This window comes from Triticum aestivum, chromosome 5D (genome assembly GCF_018294505.1).
Source record: "Triticum aestivum cultivar Chinese Spring chromosome 5D, IWGSC CS RefSeq v2.1, whole genome shotgun sequence".
Classification (NCBI taxonomy): domain Eukaryota; kingdom Viridiplantae; phylum Streptophyta; class Magnoliopsida; order Poales; family Poaceae; genus Triticum; species Triticum aestivum.
Window position 1 is genome coordinate 504,952,409 of NC_057808.1, and position 12,692 is coordinate 504,965,100.

Consider the following 12,692-nt stretch of genomic DNA (forward strand, 5'->3'; position numbering starts at 1 on the left):
GCTGGGGCGCCCCCCCTTTGGCCTCCCCCTGCGCCTAGGGTTGGAAACCCTAGGGGTGGGGGGCGCCCCACTTGGCTTGGGGGGGAAGCCACGCCCCTTCCCCCTTGGTCGCCGCCCCCCATGTAGATGGGTTCCAGGGCGGCGCCCCCCCCCCTCCAGGGGGCCTATAAATAGTGGGGGGAGGGAGGGCAGTAGACCGCAGCCCCTGGCGCCTCCCTCTCCCCCTGCAACACCTCTCCCTCTCGCAGAAGCTTGGCGAAGCCCTACCGAGATCCCGCTACTTCCACCTCCACGCCATCGTGCTGCTGGATCTCCATCAACCTCTCCTTGCCCCTTGCTAGATCAAGAAGGAGGAGACGTCGCTGCTCCGTACGTGTGTTGAACGTGGAGGTGCCGTCCGTTCGGCACTCGGTCATCGGTGATTTGGATCACGGCGAGTACGACTCCATCAACCCCGTTCATTGGAACGCTTCCGCTCGCGATCTAGAAGGGTATGTAGATGCACTCCTTTCCCCTCGTTGCTAGTATACTCCATAAATGGATCTTGGTGATGCATAGGAAATTTTAAAATTCTGCTACGATCCCCAGCAAGGTGCCCCTTGAGCACAGCTCACAATATAACTTGGGAGCTTGGTCGTATTCGAACCATAGCTACACCTCTTGATAGGCATCAGGCCACCAGGGAAATCACCAGGGAAATCACTTGGGGGCTTGGTCGTATTCGAACCATAGCTACACCTCTTGATAGGCATAAGGCCACCAGGGAAATCACTTGGGCGCTTGGTCGTACTCGAACCATAGCTACACCTCTTGGTAGGCATAAGGCCACCAGGGAAATCACCAGGGAAATCACTTGGGGGCTTGGTCGTATTCGAACCATAGCTACACCTCTTGATAGGCATAAGGCCACCAGGGAAATCACTTGGGGGCTTTGGTCGTATTCGAACCAAAGCTTAAACCCTCTTGATCGGTGCAATACCACAATTATGACTATTTAAATCCTTCTTACCTTTTTAGGTATATAATGCTTTATGAGTATAATTTATCCCGTGTTTATTAACCCGGCCTGGCTTTCGACTATAAGTCGCCAGTATGAGATAAGATAATATCCGGTGTTTATTAACCTGATCTCATTTTCGACTATAAGTTGCCAGTATATATTTGGATTGCGCCGTTGGAATCATGCGCTTATAAATCATTGGGTTATATTATTCACATCTTTAATAGCCAACATGGCTGGATTTTTATTATGGTTATCAATAACTAGTATTATGATTGAGGTTTTCAAAGTCTCTTTAGCGCAATGGCTATTATTTTATCAATGGATATGTTTTATTCTACAATGGAAGGAATAGTCCCGAGTCGCTGCAGGCTTACGACCCGGCACTTGGGGGCTACATTATTCAAGTTGAGATTACATCAAATATGCAAGTCTCATGTCGCTGCAAGCATGCACCATGACACTTGGGGGATAATGCAAAGTCATTTTTACTGGCATTATTGAAAACCTGACTCATCACATCATAATGAGCCGGCCCTTGGGGGCTACCAATTGCTCCTGTCAACAATTCAAGGTACACAAGTCTTAATTCATTATATTGAAGGATACGCTGCTCAGTTGGTAAAGCACAAAGCTCTTAACCTTGTGGTCGTGGGTTCAAGCCCCATGATGGGGGTTACATCATATGATGTTATTCTCAATGAAGTATATATAAAGTCCCAGCTCAATATTATCTTACTGAGCCGGCCCTTGGGGGCTACACGTTGCTATTCAAAGTCTACATGATCATATCTATAAAGTCCCTGCTCACTATTGCATAATGACCCGGCCCTAGGGGACTACACTGGTTGAAGTTTTTATGAGCATAAGGCAATTTCAAGTCCTAGGTTGCTGCAAGCATGACAACCCGGCACTTGGGGGCTACATATGTGGAATACTCAGTTTATGACTCGTGACTGAGATGAAAGAATCGGATGTTTTCAAGGTTGTGACATTTATATTGAAGCAAGTCTTAAGTTGTTGCTACGCTACCTTCTTAAGACTTGGGTGCTACAAGTGATAGGCATATAAGAGGTATATTTTCAACCTTGATGTTAACTACAATTATGACCCGGTGCCATCAATATTTATAACCCGGCAATTTTGGCAATGATAAACCGGCAAGTTCTACATCCTTAAACCGGCTCAAGATTAGATGAGTATTTCAAGGACCAATATTTTTGTTAAGCATTGGGAGTTGAGTCAAATGAATTATTCTTCATAATATTTTTCTGTGACAAACCAATGTCAGCAAATTGATTATGAAGCTGGCTTATTGACCCGGATTTTCTAGAAGAAGGAAATGACAAGGATTTAAGGATGATCAGGATGAGTTTAACATGGATAAATCCAAATTAAACTGGGGGCTAATGTCGGGGATATACACCGCGGTATGACCCGGCCGGAGTTATAACCCGACTGGGACTTGGTAAACCGGCAGAGAGTTAAGACAGATGGTTAAGGCAGACAGTTAAGACAGATGTTAAGTCAGATGATAACCCGGCAGGTGTTAAGTCATAACCCGGCAGAAAATCATAAACCGGCAGGAAGTCATAACCCGGCAGACAATCATAACCCGGCAGACCATCATAAACCGGCAGACAGTCATAACCCGGCAGACAGTCATAACCCGGCAGACAGTCACTTGGGGTTAGTAAGCCCGAGACGTTATGAAGCCCGAGACGTATGAAGCCAACGTTAAGAAGCCCATGAAGAGAAGTCAGAATAGTTTAAGTCTTAATCTGAGTTGGACTCTACATGTAACCCGCCCCTTCAACATATATAAGGAGGGGCAGGGCACCCCAAGAGGGGAGGAGAAAAGAATCTTAGGGCTAGACATAACTAGGAGAGCCGGTTTACGGCGACTCACTCGTGATGATAATAAGACCTATCCTCAAACAGCATGTAGGGTTGTTACCGGATGATGTTTCCCGAGGCCCGAAGCTGTCTAAATCCCTGTCTTGTGTTGCGTCTCTCGATTCCGCTCAACCCCTCTCAAGCTACCACATAGATGTGTTGGCCTCACGACTAAGTCCTCACACTAGGACATCTGCCGTGACAAATCCACGGACAGGTGCGGACAGGTGAGTCAGTCACAGTCGCGGTAAGCCGCGCAGACGGGCGAGTCAGCCGCGTCATGTTGATGTAGACTGGACCGCAGAGGTGACGGCTTGCACAGATATTCACCGAGTATTATGACACGGTCAGATGCTAGTGCATGATAATCGTGGCGCGAGTTATATATCCATGTCAACACCATCACTCTTGCACTGAACAAACTATCCACATATAATGCATCACGAGCCACAGTAGTTGTCCTTAAAGAATTTAATATATGCTACTAACATAGATGAAACGAATATCACTTGATGTATTCAGACGACAGATGATCCGCATGTAGCATCCGTACATGACATGATGATGTACGGCCCATCCGGTGCAAACAGAGAACTCTGATGATCAGCCACTGTCCGTTTTCCTCTTGTGGGCTCTATAAGGCCCCCTTCTCTCTCTTTTTTGAGTACTTTGACCACTTTGACTTTTCTTCTTTATTCCAATCAGTGCAAGTGCACGGGAAAAGAGCTGTAGCGTGGGTGACCGGGCGGTTTAGAAGCGGGACCGGCGCGGCTGTTCGACAGGCGTTGGGTTGGAGAGGCACCGGCGGCTCAAGGCGGATGAAGAGGTGCTACCACAATTGTCAGTGAGGCCTCAGCGGTTCGGCGTACAGGGATCCAACACGGGTCAAATTGAAGGCAGCCGGGTCTGCCCACAGCGGCTCCGGCCAGAGAAGGCGGATCAAGGAAACGCCCAGGCCGAGGCAGTTCGGCGCCTTAGAGGCAGCTTGAGGCGGTGATGGCGACTCAGGGCCGCGGCGGCTGCTCAACCCGAGGTCGAGCGGAGGCGGCTCGGCAGCGCCGGATCCCAGCAAAAGCAGCTCAACACACGGCGACTCACAGCTGTAGAAAAGGCAGCAGTAGGGCGACTCACACCAGAAAAGGCGACGGTGACCCAGAGTCGTGTCTGGAACGGCTTAACTCTGAGACAAAGTACACCACGGCAGTGGCGGTTTAGGCAAGCAAGGCCATGCTGCGCGGCACGGCCGTCGGGGGTGGACGACGGTTCAGAGACGGGGCCGCAGACGTGCGAACCACCAGGCAGGTCAACAGTGGAGTATGTGTTGCTGCTGGTTATCTGTTCACGGCGAGCCCATGGCGGCGACTTGGAGGCAGTTGCGGGCCCGGCCTGGCGCTGGCGGCTCGGCGGTTGAGGCCTGAGACGAGGCCGCGCTGGTGAAGCGGAACAGCAAGGCAGGGCTGCGGCGGCGACTTACCTCCAGCACCACCGCGGCCTTGGGGCAATGCGAGGTTGAGACACGGCGGCAAGCTCGGTGCGCTTGGACTCTGGTGACTCGGCACGCTGTAGCTCGCTCGCGAGAAGCAACAAGGGAGGCTCGAGGCGCTCGGTGATTTAGCGGAGATGGGGGTGATCCGGCGACCTGAAGAGGCCGATTTGAAGAGGCCAGGCGACTCAGGAACAGAGGAGGCATGAAGCATGGGTGGCGATTCATCTGTGTTGGAGGTTGAGCGGTGACTTGCTTCTCACCTGTATGACGTCCCTTTTTTTGACTTAACATCTGTATGACGTCCCTTTTCGTCGAGCATAAACCCTGACAATTTTGGGTGGTAGCCTGACACAGTACCATTGTTTGCACCACCACCCGTGTCCATATATGTTGGACTATAAACTGCCGAGCCCTTGTAATCTACAGGGTAAAACGACCGGGCCACCGGGTTATCATCACTGCCAGTGCTGCTTTTCTTTTCTGTTCTCCAATTAGTACAAGCGCACGGGAGGAAACAGGGCTAGTTCGCAGCAAGGGAGCATCCTGCAGGTGCGTAGGTAGCCGGGTCGGCGCTCAGCTGCGACGGAACTGACGCTTCACGGAGACAGGCGGGTTAGACCTCAGCAACGGGTACCAAACCCAAAACGCAGCAACACCGGCAATCTTCAGCTAACACTGCCACTCCTTTTGGCGATACGGCTCGGCGGCGGTTCGTGGTGGTCGGCAGCGGCTCGAGGTGGAGGAGTTCCACAGCGGGCGGCTCAAACACACGTGGGCGTGGCCGCGGCAGGACAAGCATGAGACGGCTCGGAGGCAGGGCGGCCTTGTGGCAGGGACGGAGGCGCTCAGGCCGCGCCGCGATACGGGAGTAGCAGGAGAAGCACAAGACAACATGGTGGTTTAGCAACGAGGGCTATAGCAGCTCGGCGCCCGACGGCGGCTCGCAGGTGCGTTGAGGCAGTCCTCGGTTGATTCAGGGGTGCGGCGGCTCGGCGCAGCTTCAGAGCCAGAGGTGAGGCCGCTGGGCGATTTAGGGGTGCGTCGGTGAGTCAGGCGATGGAAACAACGGCTTGATACCACTGGGCGTGGTGGTTTAAAGGCAAGGCCGAGCCGGGCTCACCGGAGCCGGCCGAGGGGCAACTTAGTCCGCCGCGTGGACGGCTCTGCAGAGGCTCGTGGCGGCGGTTCAGAAGGAAAAACCGCAGCGGAAGCGGCGATTCGAAGACGGCAGTAGGTGGTGACTCGGAGCGGTCGTTGAGGCGATACGGCTCGGCACGTGCCGCAACAGCGGAGCTCGTGGCTGTAGAGACGGAGGCGGTGACTCGGCGCGAGCTCGCAATGGGAGCAGCCATCTGCAGACGTGGCGACAGCAACCAGCGGCTCGGGCACAAAGCTGAGCGAGGGACAGCCTGAGGACGACGGCGGCTCGTGACGACAGGGCCGGTTCAATCCGGCGGGTCGACGAGATGCGTCCGCGGCAGCGGCGAGTTGGAGAGGCGCGGCCGTGGTCGGTTTAGCGCGAGCGCGCAGAGCAAGAAGAGGTGAGGGCGCTTTAAGGCGGGAACGGGGCCGGGGGCGACCCGCCAGCGGCTTTGCGAAGGCGGCTTGAGATAACTGCGGCAGAAGCGCGGTCGTGGCCAGCGAAAAGGCAGCCGCGAGCCAGCGCCGTCTCGCAAGAAAGAGCGGGCCGGGTTGTGGCTATGGCGGCCTTGACGCGCGGGCGAAGAAGCAGTGATCCGGCCAGGGCAACAAGGCGAAGGCAAGGCCGCTCAGCAGTGATCCGGCCGCGACTTGGTGGCTGCACCACGGGGGAGCTGCGATGACGTTTGGCAGGTCAACGGGTGCGCTCAGCTCGAGGCAGCGAATCCGTGTTGTTGTAGGGGTCGTGACCTGCTTTGGCAGATTCCGCTTTGTTCTCAAACATGACAGATCTGATCCGAGTATTCCCACACAATAGGTCACGACGTTTCCTCCTTGCGCTGGAATGATTCTATTTTCAGATCTTAAATGTATCAGCGTGTAGCAGATTTCATTAGGGCTGGGAGCAGACGTGGAAAAGCAACCGTAACTCGGAGGGTTGCAAGGAGCGGACGCAACAAAAAATTTTAGGTCCGTCTCGTTGCAACCGGCTTCTCACGGATCCCTGACGCTTTATTAAAAAAGAAAACTCTGGCGGGTTACCACAGCGCGTGTCGCAGAGGCTGAACATGTGACCCTAATCTTCTCTTGATCTTGAACCTTGTATATGTCGTTTTGACTGTTCGTCGACGTGGTGATCTTCTGCACCGACTCCTTTTTATCCGGCACATCGCGAACTTCTCGATCCCTGAGAAAAGATCCCTCCAAGAACTCATCACCACCGTGTGCAAGCCCCACGGTGGGCACCAACTGTCGTGGAATTGTCACGGCAGATGTCCTAGTGTGAGGACTTAGTCGTGAGGCCAACGCATCTATGTGGTAGCTTGAGAGGGGTTGAGCGGAATCGAGAAACGCAACACAAGACAAGGGTTTAGACAGCTTCGGGCCCGGGAAACATCACCCGGTAACAACCCTACATGCTGTTTGTGGCTAGGTCTCATTATCATCACGAGGGAGTCGCCGTAAACCAGCTCTCCTAGTTATGTCTAGCCTTAAGATTATTTCTTCCCCCCTCTTGGGGTGCCCTGCCCCTCCTTATATAAGTTGAAGGGGCGGGTTACATGTAGAGTCCATCTTGGACTAAGACTTAAACTATTCTGACTTCTCTTCATGGGCTTCTTAACATCTTGGACTTCTTAACGTCTCGGGCTTATTAACCCCAGGCGACTCTGTCTGCTGGGTTATGATCTGACTTAACATCTGTCGGGTTATGATCTGACTTAACATCTTCCGGGTTATGATCTGACTTAACATCTGCCGGGTTATCATCTGACTTAACATCTGCCGGGTTATCATCTGACTTAACATCTGCCGGGTTATCATCTGACTTAACATCTGCCGGGTTATCATCTGACTTAACATGTGCCGGGTTATCATCTGACTTAACATCTGTCGGGTTATCATCTGACTTAACATCTGCCGATTTACCATCTGCCGGTTTACCAAGTCCCAGCCGGGTTATAACTCCGGCCGGGTCATACCGCGGGGTATATCCCCGACAGATCCTGTACTGGCCCTTGGCCTGCATGCAGAACATAGCCTTCATCTTGTTCTTCAGCTTCTTAGCCCAAGAAGGCTCAGAAGACGAAGGCGAGTAGCCTGCAGAGCTGTCCTCATCCGCCTCCTCTTCCTCAATCTCAGCCTCGTCCACGTCCATTCGAGCAGCCTCTCCCTCAGCACGAGTAGTGGTGTTCGCCCACTGAGGCTTGATGCGGAGCTTGATGGGGTCGTGACGGATCCAGTTAGGAGCAGCAAACTCCTCATCGGGATAGAGCTTCTCCCAAGTCTTTGTGATCAAAAGAAACAAGTAAGGTCCATAGATGGGTACCTTGCGGTTGAACACCGCAAACCGGAGCTCGCACCACATGATGTGTGATACATCAAGTGGTTGAGTCTGAGCGCGACGTGCCTCCTCACAAATGAGCATCATATCCACAAGATAGGCATGCACCTTGTCCTTGAGAGTTGCGTAAGATCCGGTGCATGATGTCAAGGAAGGAGTTCAGCACCCATGTCTTCTTGTCATTGGGAAGCTTCTTCTCAACACAGTACTGCTGGAGCTTGTTCATGCTAGCGGACTCGGGGTTGGCATGAGGGCGAACGCCAACGGGCGTGTTGAGCCCCTCATCAGGCACATGAAGTAAAGCCATGAATTCCTTCCACTTAGCAGTCAGCTATTGTCCATTGGTCATCCAGGTCATGGACCGTTCCTCATCAGTATGGAAGTGGACCGAAGCGAAGAACTGGGCTATGATCTCAAGGTCATAATCCAGATGGAAAGAGATCATGTCCTCAATGCCAAACTGCTCCACGAGACCCAAAGCCTCTCCAAAGTAGTCACGGTGCTTGTCCTGCCTCGTATGATTCATGTCAATCCAGTGCACGTCCACGTAGGTGTTCTGCTTGGCCTTGATCACATCCAGATAGATAAGGTTCTGCTGCTTGGTCCAGAATAGATCATTCCCTCTGAAGTTAGCACGGGGATTCACATAGGGGTTGATCTTCCTCCGAGTGACGAACTTAGTAAGAGGTATCTCATCCATGCCCATGGAGGGCTCCTTGTTCTTGGTGGCGGTGGTCTTGGTTCTGCGTTGCGGGGCATTGGAGCCCTCTGGAGCTTCACCTTGGTTGCGCAGACGCTTGGAGCCCGTGTCACGGCTGGGATTGGAACGGCGGACATTGGAACCGGAGCCACCACCTATGACACACAACACAAGAACACGCAAGAAAAATGAGAAGGATCAATGCAAAGACCACAGCAAAACAGGTGAAACAAGTAGAACTAGCATTGGGTAATTGCCACTTGGGAGATTGGACAACAACGGTAGTACCGCATGGATGCGCGGTACTAATATTTTAGTGTTGCTTCTAGTCACGGTAGTACCCAGCCAGGATGGCACGGTAGTACCGCACCTTGAAGCGGAAGTAAAATTTTAGTGTCGCGCCTCGCGCGGTAGTACCGCTCCTGAGGAGCGGTAGTACCGTACGAGCGGTAGTACCGCACGGGTGGTGCGGTAGTACCGCACGGGGTCAGATCCGAACCACGAACAGATCTGAGCACAACCGTGACAACGGAGCGGTACTACGGTTGATCAAATCTACCACGGGGCAACATACCAAGTACCATCTCTACGCATACTACTCTCCTACATCCTATTCTTGCAAAGATTTGGCCTAAAATCTCTAGAACAACAAGCATCTCCCCAAAAACCTAGAAATGAAAGAACGAACCAAAGAGAGAGGGATTTGGGGAGAAACCTTGTTCCATGGCAAGAGGAAGTGGTGGGGAACGATCCCACCGGACGGAATCCGAGGAGAGCGGCCGGAGATGGAGATCCGGCGAGGTTCTCCGGCGCCGTTCTTGGGCAGGAGAGAGAGAGACGGCGTGGGGAAAATGAGTTGAATCGGTATGGGGGAGTTGGAACTCCCCCTGCCCGCTCTTAACCCGCACGCGCTCGCGACTGCGCTGTAGTACCACACGTCATCGCGGTAGTACCGCCCGGGCGGAAGTGCCGCACCGAGGGCGGTAGTACCGCTCCCCGAGGCGGCAGTAAAAAAATTATTGCCGTGCTGGGTGCGGTAGTACCGTGCGCAGCTCCTATGGTAGTACCATGGTGACCACGGTAGTATCGTAGACCCAAGAAAATGCACGTTTCAAAAACAGAGAAGAAAAGGGGGCCTTTGCAATGCAACCTTCAAGCAAACGGACATACCAAAGAGCTAACCCACGAGACAACAAGGACTAAACACGCAACGCAACCTCTCCAAAGAGAGGGCAGTGGCTGGAGCCACCTATGTTTGAGTCAATTGGTATGGCACCGTGAAGAATTATCCTTGGGCCCATGACCAAAACTCGTCTTTGAAGCACAAGTACCATCAACAATGGGCTAATGTGAAAGATTTGATCAATTTGTGCATAATGGGGGGAGGGAGAGTTCATTGAGAGAACAACACTCCCCCTATGTCCATGCCTACACCAAAACAAGATAACAAGTTGAGTATGGTGGGGTGTGCAAGGGTTCAAGCAACATTGCTCGAATCAATGATATTTAGCTCATGCCTTAACTCGCAAAATCTTGCTTCATCCCAGGGCTTCGTGAAAATATCTGCAAGGTTATCATGAGTGTTGACGTAGTGGAGCTCGATCTCCCCTCGCCTAATGTGATCCCGGATGAAGTGATACCGAATCTCAATATGCTTCGTCTTGAAGTGTTGCACCGGGTTGAGAGAAATCTTGATGGCACTTTCATTGTCACACCAAAGAGGCACTTTGTCACAAATGACACCGTAATCCTTCAAAGTTTGCCTCATCCATAGGAGTTGTGCACAACAACTACCGGCGGCCACATACTCTGCTTTGGTGGACGAGAGACACACAACTTTCCTTCTTGGAAGACCAACTTACCAATGAGCAACCAAGAAATTGGCACCCTCCAGAAGTGGACTTCCTATACACTTTGTCTCCCGCCCAATCGGAGTCCGAATAGCCCACAAGGTTGAAGTTAGATCCTCTTGGATACCATAAGCCAAAGTTTGGGGTATGAGCCAAATATCGAAAGATTCGCTTGACTGCCACAAAGTGGCTTTCCTTAGGTGCGGCTTGAAATCGTGCACAAATTCCCACACTCATCTCATGATATCCGGTCTAGATGCACAAAGGTAAAGCAAGGAGCCAATCATGGAGTGATATACCTTTTGATCCACCGCTTTACCATTGGGATCTATGTCAAGTTGGCATTTGACAGGCATTGGAGTGGAAGCCGGCTTGACATCACTTAGCTTGAATCTCTTGAGCATGTCTTGAGTGTATTTGGCTTGGTTGATGAATGTTCCTTCTCTTCTTTGCTTGACCTCGAACGAGAAAGAACTTCAACTCTCCCATCATGGACATCTTGAACTTGGAGGTCATGAGTGCGGCAAATTCCTCATTGAAAGTTTTGTTAGGGGAACCAAAGATAATATCATCAACATATAGTTGGCACACAAACAACTCCCCTTTGACCTTCTTAGTAAAAAGAGTGGGGTCGATTTTCCCAATTTCAAAACCGCGATCTTGCAACAACTCGGTAAGGTGGTCATACCACGCACGTGGGGCTTGCTTAAGGCCATAGAGTGCCTTATCGAGTTGGTACACATGATCGGGAAAATAGGGATCCTCGAACCCGGGGGGTTGCTTGACATATACCAACTCATTAATAGGACCATTAAGAAAAGCACTCTTCACATCCATTTGTTGCAACTTAAAGTTATGATGAGAAGCATAAGCAATCAACATGTGAATGGATTCAAGGCCAGCAACAGGAGCAAAGATTTCACCATAGTCGATACCCTCGACTTGGGAGTAGCCTTGTGCCACCAAACGAGCCTTGTTGCGAATGATGATTCCATGAGCATCTTGCTTGTTCTTGAATATCCACTTGGTTCCAATGACATTATGGTTCCCCGTTGGCCTTGGCACCAATCTCCACACATTGTTGTGCTCGAAGTTGTTGAGTTCTTCATGCATGGCATTAAGCCAATCCGGATCCTCGAGCGCCTCATAAACCTTTTGGGGTTCAACACAAGAGACAAATGTGTGATGTTCACAATAGTTTGCTACTTGTCTATGAGTGCTTACCCCCTTTCTTAAGCTTCCAAGCACATTTGTCATGAGATGATCTTTGGTGGAAAGCTTGGAAGCGATATTGGCGGCACGATGCTCTAATTCCTCCTCCGGAGTGAGTTGTGGAGCGGTCAATTGATCATCTTGAGCATCGTCATGAGCTTGTTCTTGATCTTGAGCTTGCTCTTGATCTTGAACTTGCTTTGGAAGAAAGAACTTGACCTTGGGCATCACTTGGGGATTCAATACCATCTTGAGGATGATCTTGCCCTTGGTCATGTTCATGAGGTTGAGGACCTTCACTTTGTTCTTCGGAAGCGTGTGGGTCTTGAGTTGGTGATGGTTCTACTTGAGTGGAACATTGTCCTTCTCCTTCGGCCACAAGGGGTTCCTCAATGGGTAGGATAAAGCCAACACCCATTCTTCTTATGGCTTGGGGAGGAATTTCATCACCTACATCACAAGTACCACTTTGCTCCACTTGGGAGCCTTTATTCTCATCAAACTCTATGTTACACGTCTCCTCAATAAGTCCCGTAGACTTATTGAGGACACGGTAAGCATGAGAGTTTGTAGCATAACCAACAAATATGCCCTCTTGAGCTCTAGCCAAAAATTTAGACAAGCGAACACCTTTCTTGAGAATGAAACACTTACACCCGAACACCCGAAAGTACTTGAGGTTGGGCTTGTTACCGGTGAGTATCTCATACGGAGTCTTGTTCAAGCCCTTGCGGAGATAGAGCCGATTGGATGCATGACAGGCGGTGTTGATGGCTTCGGCCCAAAAGTTGTATGGAGACTTGAACTCCGCCATCATGGTCCTTGCCGCATCCATCAACGTCCGGTTCTTCCTCTCCGCTACACCATTTTGTTGAGGGGTGTAAGGTGCGGAATATTGATGCTTGACCCCCTCATCACTAAGAAACTCATACAAGGTGTAGTTCTTGAACTCGGTGACGTTGTCACTTCTTATTGTCAAGATCTTTGAATTGTGTTGGCGTTGTGCTTCATTTGCAAAGTCAATGACGGTTAGTTGGGTCTCACTCTTCCTCTTGAAGAAGTATACC